The sequence below is a fragment of the Eubalaena glacialis genome, chromosome 6, assembly GCF_028564815.1.
Source record: "Eubalaena glacialis isolate mEubGla1 chromosome 6, mEubGla1.1.hap2.+ XY, whole genome shotgun sequence".
Lineage (NCBI taxonomy): Eukaryota > Metazoa > Chordata > Mammalia > Artiodactyla > Balaenidae > Eubalaena > Eubalaena glacialis.
Window position 1 is genome coordinate 14404032 of NC_083721.1, and position 21893 is coordinate 14425924.

Sequence of the window (21893 nt, forward strand, 5' to 3'; positions counted from 1 at the left end):
AAGCAACAGATAAGGGAGAATAAAATATTCTGTTATATCATCTGCTTTTGATGGAACTGAAAATGTATTTGTTTTCATATATCGAGGTTGAGGAAATTGATTTCGGTCACTTAATTGACAAACAGATTTGCGTAGTTTAGAAAGGGCCTCATCTTAGGGAAGACAACGTAAGAAAATTATAGACAAGTTTCTTGCTCTCACAGTGTCTATATTCTAGTATGTTAAGACAGAAAAACAAACAGTAAAAATAATTAAGATAATTTCAAACTGACAGTTGGGAGGGGGGAATAAAACCGGTTTATGGGAAAGAGAGTAAGGATCGAAGTATCAGAGGGATAGTTCAGGGAGGTATTTTGAAGCTGTGATGAGCTGATGCCAATTGCAAAGGAAGATTAGAAAGGGCAGTAGCAAGTGTAAAGTGGGAAAGGAAGTCCGTGAAGTTTTGGCAGAATATGATTTATTAGGCATGTATGAGTTAACTTATATATCCAGAAAAGAGTCTTCACGAACTCTTAACATACTTTCAAAGTCATAAGTGTTGTGACTCCTTAGTTAAAGAACATCTGAGACACTCAGCTTTACAGAAGTGAGAAAATGGTGATAATATTTACAAATATCCTATAATTTATATGTGCCACACAAATGTTTGACTTCATATTCTTATTGGAGAAATACTGTTTGAGTGTAAGTTATGTGCCAGGCACTGTTCTCAGAGCTGATTATGCAGTGATGGACAGAATAGATATGGTTTCTGTTGTTTTGCATCAATATCCAGATGTTTGCCTGGAAAGGTATTCGAAGTAATGCAATAAAGATAGAAGAATTTTCACTAACCCATGGGTATTGTGGAAAGAAAGTGTGTGTTGGCAGGGTATTGAAAAGTAAAGTGTCTATCCCAGGTCATTTGTGAAGTAAAATTGATCGTTTTGAATTTAAAAGATGACAGAAAAGGAAAGAAACTGAAGAATAACAAAAAGTGGAGTGGAGATATATTTTCTTTATGCTTATTGTTGTGGATGAAACATAGCAGGGTGATCAGATTAGACCAGTGACCAATATCAGAAAAAAATAGGTGAAAGATTTCTCAACTGAAAGAAAATTTTCTAGTCATGAATGTTCTCAGAAAACGAAATCAGCCGCTTCGTGAAAATTCCTGTTGAAGGCACTCTATAGACTACTGGATCATAGCTCCTGTTTTGTTGTTGAAATGTGCGATTCCAGTAGAAGGAATCACCTTCCAGAGTTTATACTCCCTTCCAACTTGGATTTCATAATTGTTACTATAAAAAGTTACTTTAATTTTGATCAGAAAGGAAAGAGGAGAAATAACAGCTGATACCACAGACATACAAAAAATCATAAGCAATACTATGAACAGTTATATGCCAACAAATGGGACAGCCTAGAAGAAACAGACAAATTTCTGGAAACATACAGAATGACTAGACTGAATCAAGAAGAAACAGAAAATTTGAACAGATTGATCACTATAAGTGAAGTCGAATCTGCAATTTGAAAAACTCCCAGCAAACAAAAGTCCAGGACCAGAGAGCTTCACAGGGGAATTCTATCAAACATAAAAAGAAGAACTTATACCAGTCCTTCTCAAAATGTTCCAAAAAATTGAAGATGAGCAAACACTCCCAAATTCACTCGACAAGGCCACCATTACCCTGATACCAAAACCAGACAGAGAGATTATAGAAAAAAGAAAATTATAGTCCAATATCTTCGAGGAACATAGATGCAAAAGTCCTCAACAAAATATTAGCAAACCGAATCCAATAATACAAGAAAGGATCATACGCCATGATCAAGTTGGATTTATTCCAGGGGCACAAGGATGGATTAGCATGTGCAAATCAATCAATGTGATACACCACATCAAAAATAAGAAAGACAGAAATCACATGATCACATCAATAGATGCAGAAAAAGCATTTGAAAAACTTCAACATCGATTCCCGATAAAAATCCTTGCCAAAGTGGGTGTAGAGGGAAAATACATTAACATAATAAAGGCCATTTCCGACAAACCAACAGCCAACATAATACTCAATGGTGAAAAGGTGAAAGCCTTCCTCCTCAATTCAGGAAGGAGACAAGGATGATGAATGACTCTCGCCACTTCTACTTAAATTGGAAGTTCTAGCCGCAGCAGTCATAAGAAAAAGAAATTAAATGTATGCAGATTGGAAAGGAAGAGTTAACACCGTAACTCTTTGCAGATGATATGGTACTTCATATAGCGAACTCTACAGTCTCCACCCAAAAACCATTAGAACCAAGAAACAAATTCAGTAGGTTGCATGATACAAGATTAATATACAGAAATCTGTTGTGTTTCTATACACTAATGATGAAATGTTAGGAAGAGAAAGTAAAACAAATCCCATTTAAAACTGCATCAAAAATTACCTAGGAAGAAACTTAAACAAGGAGGTGAAATATCTATACTCTGAAAACTATAAAATTTGATGAAGGAAATCGAAATTGATAGAAAGAAAAGGAAATATATACTGTGTCCTTAGATTTGAAGAATTAATATTATAAAAATGGCCATACCTCCCTCCCAATGAAATCTACAGATTTAATGCAATCCCTATCAAAATACCTGTGACATTTTTCACAGAACTAGAACAAATATTTTTTAAAATTCACAGAACTACGACAAATAATCCTTAAACAACCCTGAAGTTCATAGAAAAACTATTTCTAAAACTAGGACAACCAAAGACCCCCAGTTTTCAAAGCACTCTTGATAATAAAGGACAAAGCTAGAGGTGCAACCCTACCAGACTTCAGACTATATACTACAGTGAGGTATCTGCAACAAAACAGACACATAAGCCAGTGGAACAGAATAAAGAGCACAGAAATAATCCCACACCCTTATGATCAATTAATCTATGACAAAAGAGGCAGGAATATACAGAGAGAAAAGACAGTCTCTTCAACAAGTGGTGCTGGGAAAACTGGACAGCCATGTATATAGCAATGAGAGTAGAACATTCCCTCACACCATATACAAAAACAAACTCAAAATGGGCTAAAGACCTGAATGTAAGACCTGAAAATATAAAACTCTTAGAAGAAAACACAGGCAGAACACTCTTTGACATAAATTGTAGCATTACTTTTTTGGATCTGTATCCTAAGGCAAAAGAAATAAAAGCAAAAATAAACAAATGGGACATAATTACACTTAAAAGGTTTTGCACAGCAAAGGAAGCAGTTGAAAAGATCAAAAGACACCCTATGAAATGTGAGAAAATGTTTGCAAATGATGTGACTGACTAGGTGTTAATGTCCAATTTATACAAACATCTCATACAACTCAAAGACAAAACAAAACAAACAACCCAACCAAAAAATCAGTTATTGGGCACATGATTCCACTGAGACAATTCTTCAGCAGAACAAATTAAAATGATGCTCTTTAAAGAAAACTGGAGTATTCAAAATAACGAGCTCATTTTAAAGGAACTATTACTGATTGTCAACAGTGACTGGCATATAATGGTTGCTTGCATATTTGTTGTCTATGTCAGGGAATGAATGGTATGCTCTGCCAATTACTGGCAGTATATAAAGGTCCATGGGAAGTAGACGACACACACACTTCAGAAACATCCTCTTGCAACCCACCGGAATCCACTTCCCTTGACAACATGTGTTGCAAGTACTACGGCAACTCTTGTGGCTATGGCCGTGGATTTAGTCCCTATTACAGCTGTGGATATGGGACTCGCTATGGCTGTGGATATGGCTCAGGATACGGCTGTGGATATGGCTCCCCTTATGGCTGTGTTTATGGAACAGGATATGGCTGTGGATACGACACTGGCTGCCGCTGCTACTGGCCAGTTTGCTATAGGAGATGTTATTCTTCTTGCTGCTAAAACATCACCATCCAAACCTCGTGTGTTTCTGAAATGACACATCTAAAGATAATGAGATTCAAGGATCTATAACCCATGATTTCTATATCCAGGAAACTACATGCCGAACAGAGGCTTTGACCTCCAACTACCCATTTTTAGATTGACATCTTTGTGGCTTGAGGTTCCATGATAGCGTCTGCTTGTTTTCCGAAAGGTAGCCTTTAACTTCCTTAAACTCTGATTCACTGTTATGACTGTGTTGATGATCCTAACATCCTACAGTTGGGGAAATCACTTATTCTCAATAAAAATGGTGCATTGTTTCTAACAAACCTTTGTGTACTTCCTTGTGATTTAGTCATTTTCTGAGATGTTATGGCCTCTGTGGAAAGTTGGGCTAATATCTTGCCTGAACCTTGAGTTCTCCTTTGCTATAATACAAGCATTTCTTCTTACATTTGCACCAGAAAAAAATGTCTTCTCCTGCTATTTCTTGTTTCTCACATCCTCAGGCGCTCATACACCCAGGCACAAATCTCACAGTATTTCACTACTGTGCTTTGCAGATCCCACTTTGTCTAGGTTGGAGCTGGAGGGGAAAGAGGAGGGGGAATGAAACTTTATTCAGGATGTTAATGCAGAGTCCCAGGTAGAGAAGAGGTGCCCTGAGTGCTTAAAGGAATTGAAGAGATATTTTCCAGAATTAATGAGAAATTAGAATTAGACATAGGTATTAAAAACACGAGAATAAAGAACTAAGCAACAGATAAGGGAGAATAAAATATTCTGTTATATCATCTGCTTTTGATGGAACTGAAAATGTATTTGTTTTCATATATCGAGGTTGAGGAAATTGATTTCGGTCACTTAATTGACAAACAGATTTGCGTAGTTTAGAAAGGGCCTCATCTTAGGGAAGACAAAGTAAGAAAATTATAGACAAGTTTCTTGCTCTCACAGTGTCTATATTCTAGTATGTTAAGACAGAAAAACAAACAGTAAAAATAATTAAGATAATTTCAAACTGACAGTTGGGAGGGGGGAATAAAACCGGTTTATGGGAAAGAGAGTAAGGATCGAAGTATCAGAGGGATAGTTCAGGGAGGTATTTTGAAGCTGTGATGAGCTGATGCCAATTGCAAAGGAAGATTAGAAAGGGCAGTAGCAAGTGTAAAGTGGGAAAGGAAGTCCGTGAAGTTTTGGCAGAATATGATTTATTAGGCATGTATGAGTTAACTTATATATCCAGAAAAGAGTCTTCACGAACTCTTAACATACTTTCAAAGTCATAAGTGTTGTGACTCCTTAGTTAAAGAACATCTGAGACACTCAGCTTTACAGAAGTGAGAAAATGGTGATAATATTTACAAATATCCTATAATTTATATGTGCCACACAAATGTTTGACTTCATATTCTTATTGGAGAAATACTGTTTGAGTGTAAGTTATGTGCCAGGCACTGTTCTCAGAGCTGATTATGCAGTGATGGACAGAATAGATATGGTTTCTGTTGTTTTGCATCAATATCCAGATGTTTGCCTGGAAAGGTATTCGAAGTAATGCAATAAAGATAGAAGAATTTTCACTAACCCATGGGTATTGTGGAAAGAAAGTGTGTGTTGGCAGGGTATTGAAAAGTAAAGTGTCTATCCCAGGTCATTTGTGAAGTAAAATTGATCGTTTTGAATTTAAAAGATGACAGAAAAGGAAAGAAACTGAAGAATAACAAAAAGTGGAGTGGAGATATATTTTCTTTATGCTTATTGTTGTGGATGAAACATAGCAGGGTGATCAGATTAGACCAGTGACCAATATCAGAAAAAAATAGGTGAAAGATTTCTCAACTGAAAGAAAATTTTCTAGTCATGAATGTTCTCAGAAAACGAAATCAGCCGCTTCGTGAAAATTCCTGTTGAAGGCACTCTATAGACTACTGGATCATAGCTCCTGTTTTGTTGTTGAAATGTGCGATTCCAGTAGAAGGAATCACCTTCCAGAGTTTATACTCCCTTCCAACTTGGATTTCATAATTGTTACTATAAAAAGTTACTTTAATTTTGATCAGAAAGGAAAGAGGAGAAATAACAGCTGATACCACAGACATACAAAAAATCATAAGCAATACTATGAACAGTTATATGCCAACAAATGGGACAGCCTAGAAGAAACAGACAAATTTCTGGAAACATACAGAATGACTAGAGTGAATCAAGAAGAAACAGAAAATTTGAACAGATTGATCACTATAAGTGAAGTCGAATCTGCAATTTGAAAAACTCCCAGCAAACAAAAGTCCAGGACCAGAGAGCTTCACAGGGGAATTCTATCAAACATAAAAAGAAGAACTTATACCAGTCCTTCTCAAAATGTTCCAAAAAATTGAAGATGAGCAAACACTCCCAAATTCACTCGACAAGGCCACCATTACCCTCATACCAAAACCAGACAGAGAGATTATAGAAAAAAGAAAATTATAGTCCAATATCTTCGAGGAACATAGATGCAAAAGTCCTCAACAAAATATTAGCAAACCGAATCCAATAATACAAGAAAGGATCATACGCCATGATCAAGTTGGATTTATTCCAGGGGCACAAGGATGGATTAGCATGTGCAAATCAATCAATGTGATACACCACATCAAAAATAAGAAAGACAAAAATCACATGATCACATCAATAGATGCAGAAAAAGCATTTGAAAAAATTCAACATCGATTCCCGATAAAAATCCTTGCCAAAGTGTGTGTAGAGGGAAAATACATTAACATAATAAAGGCCATTTCCGACAAACCAACAGCCAACATAGTACTCAATGGTGAAAAGGTGAAAGCCTTCCTCCTCAATTCTCGAACGAGACAAGGATGATGACTCTCGCCACTTCTACTTAAATTGGAAGTTCTAGCCGCAGCAGTCATAAGAAAAAGAAATTAAATGTATGCAGATTGGAAAGGAAGAGTTAACACCGTAACTCTTTGCAGATGATATGGTACTTCATAGAGAAAACTCTACAGTCTCCACCCAAAAACCATTAGAACCAAGAAACAAATTCAGTAGGTTGCATGATACAAGATTAATATACAGAAATCTGTTGTGTTTCTATACACTAATAATGAAATGTTAGGAAGAGAAAGTAAAACAAATCCCATTTAAAACTGCATCAAAAATTACCTAGGAAGAAACTTAAACAAGGAGGTGAAATATCTATACTCTGAAAACTATAAAATTTGATGAAGGAAATCGAAATTGATAGAAAGAAAAGGAAATATATCCTGTGTCCTTAGATTTGAAGAATTAATATTATAAAAATGGCCATACCTCCCTCCCAATGAAATCTACAGATTTAATGCAATCCCTATCAAAATACCTGTGACATTTTTCACAGAACTAGAACAAATATTTTTTAAAATTCACAGAACTACGACAAATAATCCTTAAACAACCCTGAAGTTCATAGAAAAACTATTTCTAAAACTAGGACAACCAAAGACCCCCAGTTTTCAAAGCACTCTTGATAATAAAGGACAAAGCTAGAGGTGCAACCCTACCAGACTTCAGACTATATACTACAGTGTGGTATCTGCTCCAAAACAGACACATAGGCCAGTGGAACAGAATACAGAGCCCAGAAATAATCCCACACCCTTATGATCAATTAATCTATGACAAAAGAGGCAGGAATATACAGAGAGAAAAGACAGTCTCTTCAACAAGTGGTGCTGGGAAAACTGGACAGCCATGTATATAGCAATGAGAGTAGAACATTCCCTCACACCATATACAAAAACAAACTCAAAATGGGCTAAAGACCTGAATGTAAGACCTGAAATTATAAAACTCTTAGAAGAAAACACAGGCAGAACACTCTTTGACATAAATTGTAGCATTACTTTTTTGGATCTGTATCCTAAGGCAAAAGAAATAAAAGCAAAAATAAACAAATGGGACATAATTACACTTAAAAGGTTTTGCACAGCAAAGGAAGCAGTTGAAAAGATCAAAAGACACCCTATGAAATGTGAGAAAATGTTTGCAAATGATGTGACTGACTAGGTGTTAATGTCCAAATTATACAAACATCTCATACAACTCAAAGACAAAACAAAACAAAAAACCAACCAAAAAATTAGTTATTGGGCACATGATTCCACTGAGACAATTCTTCAGCAGAACAAATTAAAATGATGCTCTTTAAAGAAAACTGGAGTATTCAAAATAACGAGCTCATTTTAAAGGAACTATTACTGATTGTCAACAGTGACTGGCATATAATGGTTGCTTGCATATTTGTTGTCTATGTCAGGGAATGAATGGTATGCTCTGCCAATTACTGGCAGTATATAAAGGTCCATGGGAAGTAGACGACACACACACTTCAGAAACATCCTCTTGCAACCCACCGGAATCCACTTCCCTTGACAACATGTGTTGCAAGTACTACGGCAACTCTTGTGGCTATGGCCGTGGATTTAGTCCCTATTACAGCTGTGGATATGGGACTCGCTATGGCTGTGGATATGGCTCAGGATACGGCTGTGGATATGGCTCCCCTTATGGCTGTGTTTATGGAACAGGATATGGCTGTGGATATGACACTGGCTGCCGCTGCTACTGGCCAGTTTGCTATAGGAGATGTTATTCTTCTTGCTGCTAAAACATCACCATCCAAACCTCGTGTGTTTCTGAAATGACACATCTAAAGATAATGAGATTCAAGGATCTATAACCCATGATTTCTATATCCAGGAAACTACATGCCGAACAGAGGCTTTGACCTCCAACTACCCATTTTTAGATTGACATCTTTGTGGCTTGAGGTTCCATGATAGCGTCTGCTTGTTTTCCGAAAGGTAGCCTTTAACTTCCTTAAACTCTGATTCACTGTTATGACTGTGTTGATGATCCTAACATCCTACAGTTGGGGAAATCACTTATTCTCAATAAAAATGGTGCATTGTTTCTAACAAACCTTTGTGTACTTGCTTGTGATTTAGTCATTTTCTGAGATGTTATGGCCTCTGTGGAAAGTTGGGCTAATATCTTGCCTGAACCTTGAGTTCTTCCTTGCTATAATACAAGCATTTCTTCTTACATTTGCACCAGAAAAAAATGTCTTCTCCTCCTATCTCTTGTTTCTCACATACTCAGGCGCTCATACACCCAGGCACAAATCTCACAGTATTTCACTACTGTGCTTTGCAGATCCCACTTTGTCTAGGTTGGAGCTGGAGGGGAAAGAGGAGGGGGAATGACACTTTATTCAGGATGTTAATGCAGAGTCCCAGGTAGAGAAGAGGTGCCCTGAGTGCTTAAAGGAATTGAAGAGATATTTTCCAGAATTAATGAGAAATTAGAATTAGACATAGGTATTAAAAACACGAGAATAAAGAACTAAGCAACAGATAAGGGAGAATAAAATATTCTGTTATATCATCTGCTTTTGATGGAACTGAAAATGTATTTGTTTTCATATATCGAGGTTGAGGAAATTGATTTCGGTCACTTAATTGACAAACAGATTTGCGTAGTTTAGAAAGGGCCTCATCTTAGGGAAGACAAAGTAAGAAAATTATAGACAAGTTTCTTGCTCTCACAGTGTCTATATTCTAGTATGTTAAGACAGAAAAACAAACAGTAAAAATAATTAAGATAATTTCAAACTGACAGTTGGGAGGGGGGAATAAAACCGGTTTATGGGAAAGAGAGTAAGGATCGAAGTATCAGAGGGATAGTTCAGGGAGGTATTTTGAAGCTGTGATGAACTGATGCCAATTGCAAAGGAAGATTAGAAAGGGCAGTAGCAAGTGTAAAGTGGGAAATGAAGTCCGTGAAGTTTTGGCAGAATATGATTTATTAGGCATGTATGAGTTAACTTATATATCCAGAAAAGAGTCTTCACGAACTCTTAACATACTTTCAAAGTCATAAGTGTTGTGACTCCTTAGTTAAAGAACATCTGAGACACTCAGCTTTACAGAAGTGAGAAAATGGTGATAATATTTACAAATATCCTATAACTTATATGTGCCACACAAATGTTTGACTTCATATTCTTATTGGAGAAATATTGTTTGAGTGTAAGTTATGTGCCAGGCACTGTTCTCAGAGCTGATTATGCAGTGATGGACAGAATAGATATGGTTTCTGTTGTTTTGCATCAATATCCAGATGTTTGCCTGGAAAGGTATTCGAAGTAATGCAATAAAGATAGAAGAATTTTCACTAACCCATGGGTATTGTGGAAAGAAAGTGTGTGTTGGCAGGGTATTGAAAAGTAAAGTGTCTATCCCAGGTAATTTGTGAAGTAAAATTGATACTTCTGAATTTAAAAGATGACAGAAAAGGAAAGAAACTGAAGAATAACAAAAAGTGGAGTGGAGATATATTTTCTTTATGCTTATTGTTGTGGATGAAACATAGCAGGGTGATCAGATTAGACCAGTGACCAATATCAGAAAAAAATAGGTGAAAGATTTCTCAACTGAAAGAAAATTTTCTAGTCATGAATGTTCTCAGAAAACGAAATCAGCCGCTTCGTGAAAATTCCTGTTGAAGGCACTCTATAGACTACTGGATCATAGCTCCTGTTTTGTTGTTGAAATGTGCGATTCCAGTAGAAGGAATCACCTTCCAGAGTTTATACTCCCTTCCAACTTGGATTTCATAATTGTTACTATAAAAAGTTACTTTAATTTTGATCAGAAAGGAAAGAGGAGAAATAACAGCTGATACCACAGACATACAAAAAATCATAAGCAATACTATGAACAGTTATATGCCAACAAATGGGACAGCCTAGAAGAAACAGACAAATTTCTGGAAACATACAGAATGACTAGACTGAATCAAGAAGAAACAGAAAATTTGAACAGATTGATCACTATAAGTGAAGTCGAATCTGCAATTTGAAAAACTCCCAGCAAACAAAAGTCCAGGACCAGAGAGCTTCACAGGGGAATTCTATCAAACATAAAAAGAAGAACTTATACCAGTCCTTCTCAAAATGTTCCAAAAAATTGAAGATGAGCAAACACTCCCAAATTCACTCGACAAGGCCACCATTACCCTCATACCAAAACCAGACAGAGAGATTATAGAAAAAAGAAAATTATAGTCCAATATCTTCGAGGAACATAGATGCAAAAGTCCTCAACAAAATATTAGCAAACCGAATCCAATAATACAAGAAAGGATCATACGCCATGATCAAGTTGGATTTATTCCAGGGGCACAAGGATGGATTAGCATGTGCAAATCAATCAATGTGATACACCACATCAAAAATAAGAAAGACAAAAATCACATGATCACATCAATAGATGCAGAAAAAGCATTTGAAAAAATTCAACATCGATTCCCGATAAAAATCCTTGCCAAAGTGTGTGTAGAGGGAAAATACATTAACATAATAAAGGCCATTTCCGACAAACCAACAGCCAACATAGTACTCAATGGTGAAAAGGTGAAAGCCTTCCTCCTCAATTCTCGAACGAGACAAGGATGATGACTCTCGCCACTTCTACTTAAATTGGAAGTTCTAGCCGCAGCAGTCATAAGAAAAAGAAATTAAATGTATGCAGATTGGAAAGGAAGAGTTAACACCGTAACTCTTTGCAGATGATATGGTACTTCATAGAGAAAACTCTACAGTCTCCACCCAAAAACCATTAGAACCAAGAAACAAATTCAGTAGGTTGCATGATACAAGATTAATATACAGAAATCTGTTGTGTTTCTATACACTAATAATGAAATGTTAGGAAGAGAAAGTAAAACAAATCCCATTTAAAACTGCATCAAAAATTACCTAGGAAGAAACTTAAACAAGGAGGTGAAATATCTATACTCTGAAAACTATAAAATTTGATGAAGGAAATCGAAATTGATAGAAAGAAAAGGAAATATATCCTGTGTCCTTAGATTTGAAGAATTAATATTATAAAAATGGCCATACCTCCCTCCCAATGAAATCTACAGATTTAATGCAATCCCTATCAAAATACCTGTGACATTTTTCACAGAACTAGAACAAATATTTTTTAAAATTCACAGAACTACGACAAATAATCCTTAAACAACCCTGAAGTTCATAGAAAAACTATTTCTAAAACTAGGACAACCAAAGACCCCCAGTTTTCAAAGCACTCTTGATAATAAAGGACAAAGCTAGAGGTGCAACCCTACCAGACTTCAGACTATATACTACAGTGTGGTATCTGCTCCAAAACAGACACATAGGCCAGTGGAACAGAATACAGAGCCCAGAAATAATCCCACACCCTTATGATCAATTAATCTATGACAAAAGAGGCAGGAATATACAGAGAGAAAAGACAGTCTCTTCAACAAGTGGTGCTGGGAAAACTGGACAGCCATGTATATAGCAATGAGAGTAGAACATTCCCTCACACCATATACAAAAACAAACTCAAAATGGGCTAAAGACCTGAATGTAAGACCTGAAATTATAAAACTCTTAGAAGAAAACACAGGCAGAACACTCTTTGACATAAATTGTAGCATTACTTTTTTGGATCTGTATCCTAAGGCAAAAGAAATAAAAGCAAAAATAAACAAATGGGACATAATTACACTTAAAAGGTTTTGCACAGCAAAGGAAGCAGTTGAAAAGATCAAAAGACACCCTATGAAATGTGAGAAAATGTTTGCAAATGATGTGACTGACTAGGTGTTAATGTCCAAATTATACAAACATCTCATACAACTCAAAGACAAAACAAAACAAAAAACCCAACCAAAAAATCAGTTATTGGGCACATGATTCCACTGAGACAATTCTTCAGCAGAACAAATTAAAATGATGCTCTTTAAAGAAAACTGGAGTATTCAAAATAACGAGCTCATTTTAAAGGAACTATTACTGATTGTCAACAGTGACTGGCATATAATGGTTGCTTGCATATTTGTTGTCTATGTCAGGGAATGAATGGTATGCTCTGCCAATTACTGGCAGTATATAAAGGTCTATGGGAAGTAGACGACACACACACTTCAGAAACATCCTCTTGCAACCCACCGGAATCCACTTCCCTTGACAACATGTGTTGCAAGTACTACGGCAACTCTTGTGGCTATGGCCGTGGATTTAGTCCCTATTACAGCTGTGGATATGGGACTCGCTATGGCTGTGGATATGGCTCAGGATACGGCTGTGGATATGGCTCCCCTTATGGCTGTGTTTATGGAACAGGATATGGCTGTGGATACGACACTGGCTGCCGCTGCTACTGGCCAGTTTGCTATAGGAGATGTTATTCTTCTTGCTGCTAAAACATCACCATCCAAACCTCGTGTGTTTCTGAAATGACACATCTAAAGATAATGAGATTCAAGGATCTATAACCCATGATTTCTATATCCAGGAAACTACATGCCGAACAGAGGCTTTGACCTCCAACTACCCATTTTTAGATTGACATCTTTGTGGCTTGAGGTTCCATGATAGCGTCTGCTTGTTTTCCGAAAGGTAGCCTTTAACTTCCTTAAACTCTGATTCACTGTTATGACTGTGTTGATGATCCTAACATCCTACAGTTGGGGAAATCACTTATTCTCAATAAAAATGGTGCATTGTTTCTAACAAACCTTTGTGTACTTGCTTGTGATTTAGTCATTTTCTGAGATGTTATGGCCTCTGTGGAAAGTTGGGCTAATATCTTGCCTGAACCTTGAGTTCTTCCTTGCTATAATACAAGCATTTCTTCTTACATTTGCACCAGAAAAAAATGTCTTCTCCTCCTATTTCTTGTTTCTCACATACTCAGGCGCTCATACACCCAGGCACAAATCTCACAGTATTTCACTACTGTGCTTTGCAGATCCCACTTTGTCTAGGTTGGAGCTGGAGGGGAAAGAGGAGGGGGAATGACACTTTATTCAGGATGTTAATGCAGAGTCCCAGGTAGAGAAGAGGTGCCCTGAGTGCTTAAAGGAATTGAAGAGATATTTTCCAGAATTAATGAGAAATTAGAATTAGACATAGGTATTAAAAACACGAGAATAAAGAACTAAGCAACAGATAAGGGAGAATAAAATATTCTGTTATATCATCTGCTTTTGATGGAACTGAAAATGTATTTGTTTTCATATATCGAGGTTGAGGAAATTGATTTCGGTCACTTAATTGACAAACAGATTTGCGTAGTTTAGAAAGGGCCTCATCTTAGGGAAGACAAAGTAAGAAAATTATAGACAAGTTTCTTGCTCTCACAGTGTCTATATTCTAGTATGTTAAGACAGAAAAACAAACAGTAAAAATAATTAAGATAATTTCAAACTGACAGTTGGGAGGGGGGAATAAAACCGGTTTATGGGAAAGAGAGTAAGGATCGAAGTATCAGAGGGATAGTTCAGGGAGGTATTTTGAAGCTGTGATGAGCTGATGCCAATTGCAAAGGAAGATTAGAAAGGGCAGTAGCAAGTGTAAAGTGGGAAAGGAAGTCCGTGAAGTTTTGGCAGAATATGATTTATTAGGCATGTATGAGTTAACTTATATATCCAGAAAAGAGTCTTCACGAACCCTTAACATACTTTCAAAGTCATAAGTGTTGTGACTCCTTAGTTAAAGAACATCTGAGACACTCAGCTTTACAGAAGTGAGAAAATGGTGATAATATTTACAAATATCCTATAATTTATATGTGCCACACAAATGTTTGACTTCATATTCTTATTGGAGAAATACTGTTTGAGTGTAAGTTATGTGCCAGGCACTGTTCTCAGAGCTGATTATGCAGTGATGGACAGAATAGATATGGTTTCTGTTGTTTTGCATCAATATCCAGATGTTTGCCTGGAAAGGTATTCGAAGTAATGCAATAAAGATAGAAGAATTTTCACTAACCCATGGGTATTGTGGAAAGAAAGTGTGTGTTGGCAGGGTATTGAAAAGTAAAGTGTCTATCCCAGGTAATTTGTGAAGTAAAATTGATCGTTTTGAATTTAAAAGATGACAGAAAAGGAAAGAAACTGAAGAATAACAAAAAGTGGAGTGGAGATATATTTTCTTTATGCTTATTGTTGTGGATGAAACATAGCAGGGTGATCAGATTAGACCAGTGACCAATATCAGAAAAAAATAGGTGAAAGATTTCTCAACTGAAAGAAAATTTTCTAGTCATGAATGTTCTCAGAAAACGAAATCAGCCGCTTCGTGAAAATTCCTGTTGAAGGCACTCTATAGACTACTGGATCATAGCTCCTGTTTTGTTGTTGAAATGTGCGATTCCAGTAGAAGGAATCACCTTCCAGAGTTTATACTCCCTTCCAACTTGGATTTCATAATTGTTACTATAAAAAGTTACTTTAATTTTGATCAGAAAGGAAAGAGGAGAAATAACAGCTGATACCACAGACATACAAAAAATCATAAGCAATACTATGAACAGTTATATGCCAACAAATGGGACAGCCTAGAAGAAACAGACAAATTTCTGGAAACATACAGAATGACTAGAGTGAATCAAGAAGAAACAGAAAATTTGAACAGATTGATCACTATAAGTGAAGTCGAATCTGCAATTTGAAAAACTCCCAGCAAACAAAAGTCCAGGACCAGAGAGCTTCACAGGGGAATTCTATCAAACATAAAAAGAAGAACTTATACCAGTCCTTCTCAAAATGTTCCAAAAAATTGAAGATGAGCAAACACTCCCAAATTCACTCGACAAGGCCACCATTACCCTCATACCAAAACCAGACAGAGAGATTATAGAAAAAAGAAAATTATAGTCCAATATCTTCGAGGAACATAGATGCAAAAGTCCTCAACAAAATATTAGCAAACCGAATCCAATAATACAAGAAAGGATCATACGCCATGATCAAGTTGGATTTATTCCAGGGGCACAAGGATGGATTAGCATGTGCAAATCAATCAATGTGATACACCACATCAAAAATAAGAAAGACAAAAATCACATGATCACATCAATAGATGCAGAAAAAGCATTTGAAAAACTTCAACATCGATTCCCGATAAAAATCCTTGCCAAAGTGTGTGTAGAGGGAAAATACATTAACATAATAAAGGCCATTTCCGACAAACCAACAGCCAACATAGTACTCAATGGTGAAAAGGTGAAAGCCTTCCTCCTCAATTCTCGAACGAGACAAGGATGATGACTCTCGCCACTTCTACTTAAATTGGAAGTTCTAGCCGCAGCAGTCATAAGAAAAAGAAATTAAATGTATGCAGATTGGAAAGGAAGAGTTAACACCGTAACTCTTTGCAGATGATATGGTACTTCATAGAGAAAACTCTACAGTCTCCACCCAAAAACCATTAGAACCAAGAAACAAATTCAGTAGGTTGCATGATACAAGATTAATATACAGAAATCTGTTGTGTTTCTATACACTAATAATGAAATGTTAGGAAGAGAAAGTAAAACAAATCCCATTTAAAACTGCATCAAAAATTACCTAGGAAGAAACTTAAACAAGGAGGTGAAATATCTATACTCTGAAAACTATAAAATTTGATGAAGGAAATCGAAATTGATAGAAAGAAAAGGAAATATATCCTGTGTCCTTAGATTTGAAGAATTAATATTATAAAAATGGCCATACCTCCCTCCCAATGAAATCTACAGATTTAATGCAATCCCTATCAAAATACCTGTGACATTTTTCACAGAACTAGAACAAATATTTTTTAAAATTCACAGAACTACGACAAATAATCCTTAAACAACCCTGAAGTTCATAGAAAAACTATTTCTAAAACTAGGACAACCAAAGACCCCCAGTTTTCAAAGCACTCTTGATAATAAAGGACAAAGCTAGAGGTGCAACCCTACCAGACTTCAGACTATATACTACAGTGTGGTATCTGCTCCAAAACAGACACATAGGCCAGTGGAACAGAATACAGAGCCCAGAAATAATCCCACACCCTTATGATCAATTAATCTATGACAAAAGAGGCAGGAATATACAGAGAGAAAAGACAGTCTCTTCAACAAGTGGTGCTGGGAAAACTGGACAGCCATGTATATAGCAATGAGAGTAGAACATTCCCTCACACCATATACAAAAACAAACTCAAAATGGGCTAAAGACCTGAATGTAAGACCTGAAATTATAAAACTCTTAGAAGAAAACACAGGCAGAACACTCTTTGACATAAATTGTAGCATTACTTTTTTGGATCTGTATCCTAAGGCAAAAGAAATAAAAGCAAAAATAAACAAATGGGACATAATTACACTTAAAAGGTTTTGCACAGCAAAGGAAGCAGTTGAAAAGATCAAAAGACACCCTATGAAATGTGAGAAAATGTTTGCAAATGATGTGACTGACTAGGTGTTAATGTCCAAATTATACAAACATCTCATACAACTCAAAGACAAAACAAAACAAAAAACCAACCAAAAAATTAGTTATTGGGCACATGATTCCACTGAGACAATTCTTCAGCAGAACAAATTAAAATGATGCTCTTTAAAGAAAACTGGAGTATTCAAAATAACGAGCTCATTTTAAAGGAACTATTACTGATTGTCAACAGTGACTGGCATATAATGGTTGCTTGCATATTTGTTGTCTATGTCAGGGAATGAATGGTATGCTCTGCCAATTACTGGCAGTATATAAAGGTCCATGGGAAGTAGACGACACACACACTTCAGAAACATCCTCTTGCAACCCACCGGAATCCACTTCCCTTGACAACATGTGTTGCAAGTACTACGGCAACTCTTGTGGCTATGGCCGTGGATTTAGTCCCTATTACAGCTGTGGATATGGGACTCGCTATGGCTGTGGATATGGCTCAGGATACGGCTGTGGATATGGCTCCCCTTATGGCTGTGTTTATGGAACAGGATATGGCTGTGGATATGACACTGGCTGCCGCTGCTACTGGCCAGTTTGCTATAGGAGATGTTATTCTTCTTGCTGCTAAAACATCACCATCCAAACCTCGTGTGTTTCTGAAATGACACATCTAAAGATAATGAGATTCAAGGATCTATAACCCATGATTTCTATATCCAGGAAACTACATGCCGAACAGAGGCTTTGACCTCCAACTACCCATTTTTAGATTGACATCTTTGTGGCTTGAGGTTCCATGATAGCGTCTGCTTGTTTTCCGAAAGGTAGCCTTTAACTTCCTTAAACTCTGATTCACTGTTATGACTGTGTTGATGATCCTAACATCCTACAGTTGGGGAAATCACTTATTCTCAATAAAAATGGTGCATTGTTTCTAACAAACCTTTGTGTACTTGCTTGTGATTTAGTCATTTTCTGAGATGTTATGGCCTCTGTGGAAAGTTGGGCTAATATCTTGCCTGAACCTTGAGTTCTTCCTTGCTATAATACAAGCATTTCTTCTTACATTTGCACCAGAAAAAAATGTCTTCTCCTCCTATCTCTTGTTTCTCACATACTCAGGCGCTCATACACCCAGGCACAAATCTCACAGTATTTCACTACTGTGCTTTGCAGATCCCACTTTGTCTAGGTTGGAGCTGGAGGGGAAAGAGGAGGGGGAATGACACTTTATTCAGGATGTTAATGCAGAGTCCCAGGTAGAGAAGAGGTGCCCTGAGTGCTTAAAGGAATTGAAGAGATATTTTCCAGAATTAATGAGAAATTAGAATTAGACATAGGTATTAAAAACACGAGAATAAAGAACTAAGCAACAGATAAGGGAGAATAAAATATTCTGTTATATCATCTGCTTTTGATGGAACTGAAAATGTATTTGTTTTCATATATCGAGGTTGAGGAAATTGATTTCGGTCACTTAATTGACAAACAGATTTGCGTAGTTTAGAAAGGGCCTCATCTTAGGGAAGACAAAGTAAGAAAATTATAGACAAGTTTCTTGCTCTCACAGTGTCTATATTCTAGTATGTTAAGACAGAAAAACAAACAGTAAAAATAATTAAGATAATTTCAAACTGACAGTTGGGAGGGGGGAATAAAACCGGTTTATGGGAAAGAGAGTAAGGATCGAAGTATCAGAGGGATAGTTCAGGGAGGTATTTTGAAGCTGTGATGAACTGATGCCAATTGCAAAGGAAGATTAGAAAGGGCAGTAGCAAGTGTAAAGTGGGAAATGAAGTCCGTGAAGTTTTGGCAGAATATGATTTATTAGGCATGTATGAGTTAACTTATATATCCAGAAAAGAGTCTTCACGAACTCTTAACATACTTTCAAAGTCATAAGTGTTGTGACTCCTTAGTTAAAGAACATCTGAGACACTCAGCTTTACAGAAGTGAGAAAATGGTGATAATATTTACAAATATCCTATAACTTATATGTGCCACACAAATGTTTGACTTCATATTCTTATTGGAGAAATATTGTTTGAGTGTAAGTTATGTGCCAGGCACTGTTCTCAGAGCTGATTATGCAGTGATGGACAGAATAGATATGGTTTCTGTTGTTTTGCATCAATATCCAGATGTTTGCCTGGAAAGGTATTCGAAGTAATGCAATAAAGATAGAAGAATTTTCACTAACCCATGGGTATTGTGGAAAGAAAGTGTGTGTTGGCAGGGTATTGAAAAGTAAAGTGTCTATCCCAGGTAATTTGTGAAGTAAAATTGATACTTCTGAATTTAAAAGATGACAGAAAAGGAAAGAAACTGAAGAATAACAAAAAGTGGAGTGGAGATATATTTTCTTTATGCTTATTGTTGTGGATGAAACATAGCAGGGTGATCAGATTAGACCAGTGACCAATATCAGAAAAAAATAGGTGAAAGATTTCTCAACTGAAAGAAAATTTTCTAGTCATGAATGTTCTCAGAAAACGAAATCAGCCGCTTCGTGAAAATTCCTGTTGAAGGCACTCTATAGACTACTGGATCATAGCTCCTGTTTTGTTGTTGAAATGTGCGATTCCAGTAGAAGGAATCACCTTCCAGAGTTTATACTCCCTTCCAACTTGGATTTCATAATTGTTACTATAAAAAGTTACTTTAATTTTGATCAGAAAGGAAAGAGGAGAAATAACAGCTGATACCACAGACATACAAAAAATCATAAGCAATACTATGAACAGTTATATGCCAACAAATGGGACAGCCTAGAAGAAACAGACAAATTTCTGGAAACATACAGAATGACTAGAGTGAATCAAGAAGAAACAGAAAATTTGAACAGATTGATCACTATAAGTGAAGTCGAATCTGCAATTTGAAAAACTCCCAGCAAACAAAAGTCCAGGACCAGAGAGCTTCACAGGGGAATTCTATCAAACATAAAAAGAAGAACTTATACCAGTCCTTCTCAAAATGTTCCAAAAAATTGAAGATGAGCAAACACTCCCAAATTCACTCGACAAGGCCACCATTACCCTCATACCAAAACCAGACAGAGAGATTATAGAAAAAAGAAAATTATAGTCCAATATCTTCGAGGAACATAGATGCAAAAGTCCTCAACAAAATATTAGCAAACCGAATCCAATAATACAAGAAAGGATCATACGCCATGATCAAGTTGGATTTATTCCAGGGGCACAAGGATGGATTAGCATGTGCAAATCAATCAATGTGATACACCACATCAAAAATAAGAAAGACAAAAATCACATGATCACATCAATAGATGCAGAAAAAGCATTTGAAAAAATTCAACATCGATTCCCGATAAAAATCCTTGCCAAAGTGTGTGTAGAGGGAAAATACATTAACATAATAAAGGCCATTTCCGACAAACCAACAGCCAACATAGTACTCAATGGTGAAAAGGTGAAAGCCTTCCTCCTCAATTCTCGAACGAGACAAGGATGATGACTCTCGCCACTTCTACTTAAATTGGAAGTTCTAGCCGCAGCAGTCATAAGAAAAAGAAATTAAATGTATGCAGATTGGAAAGGAAGAGTTAACACCGTAACTCTTTGCAGATGATATGGTACTTCATAGAGAAAACTCTACAGTCTCCACCCAAAAACCATTAGAACCAAGAAACAAATTCAGTAGGTTGCATGATACAAGATTAATATACAGAAATCTGTTGTGTTTCTATACACTAATAATGAAATGTTAGGAAGAGAAAGTAAAACAAATCCCATTTAAAACTGCATCAAAAATTACCTAGGAAGAAACTTAAACAAGGAGGTGAAATATCTATACTCTGAAAACTATAAAATTTGATGAAGGAAATCGAAATTGATAGAAAGAAAAGGAAATATATCCTGTGTCCTTAGATTTGAAGAATTAATATTATAAAAATGGCCATACCTCCCTCCCAATGAAATCTACAGATTTAATGCAATCCCTATCAAAATACCTGTGACATTTTTCACAGAACTAGAACAAATATTTTTTAAAATTCACAGAACTACGACAAATAATCCTTAAACAACCCTGAAGTTCATAGAAAAACTATTTCTAAAACTAGGACAACCAAAGACCCCCAGTTTTCAAAGCACTCTTGATAATAAAGGACAAAGCTAGAGGTGCAACCCTACCAGACTTCAGACTATATACTACAGTGTGGTATCTGCTCCAAAACAGACACATAGGCCAGTGGAACAGAATACAGAGCCCAGAAATAATCCCACACCCTTATGATCAATTAATCTATGACAAAAGAGGCAGGAATATACAGAGAGAAAAGACAGTCTCTTCAACAAGTGGTGCTGGGAAAACTGGACAGCCATGTATATAGCAATGAGAGTAGAACATTCCCTCACACCATATACAAAAACAAACTCAAAATGGGCTAAAGACCTGAATGTAAGACCTGAAATTATAAAACTCTTAGAAGAAAACACAGGCAGAACACTCTTTGACATAAATTGTAGCATTACTTTTTTGGATCTGTATCCTAAGGCAAAAGAAATAAAAGCAAAAATAAACAAATGGGACATAATTACACTTAAAAGGTTTTGCACAGCAAAGGAAGCAGTTGAAAAGATCAAAAGACACCCTATGAAATGTGAGAAAATGTTTGCAAATGATGTGACTGACTAGGTGTTAATGTCCAAATTATACAAACATCTCATACAACTCAAAGACAA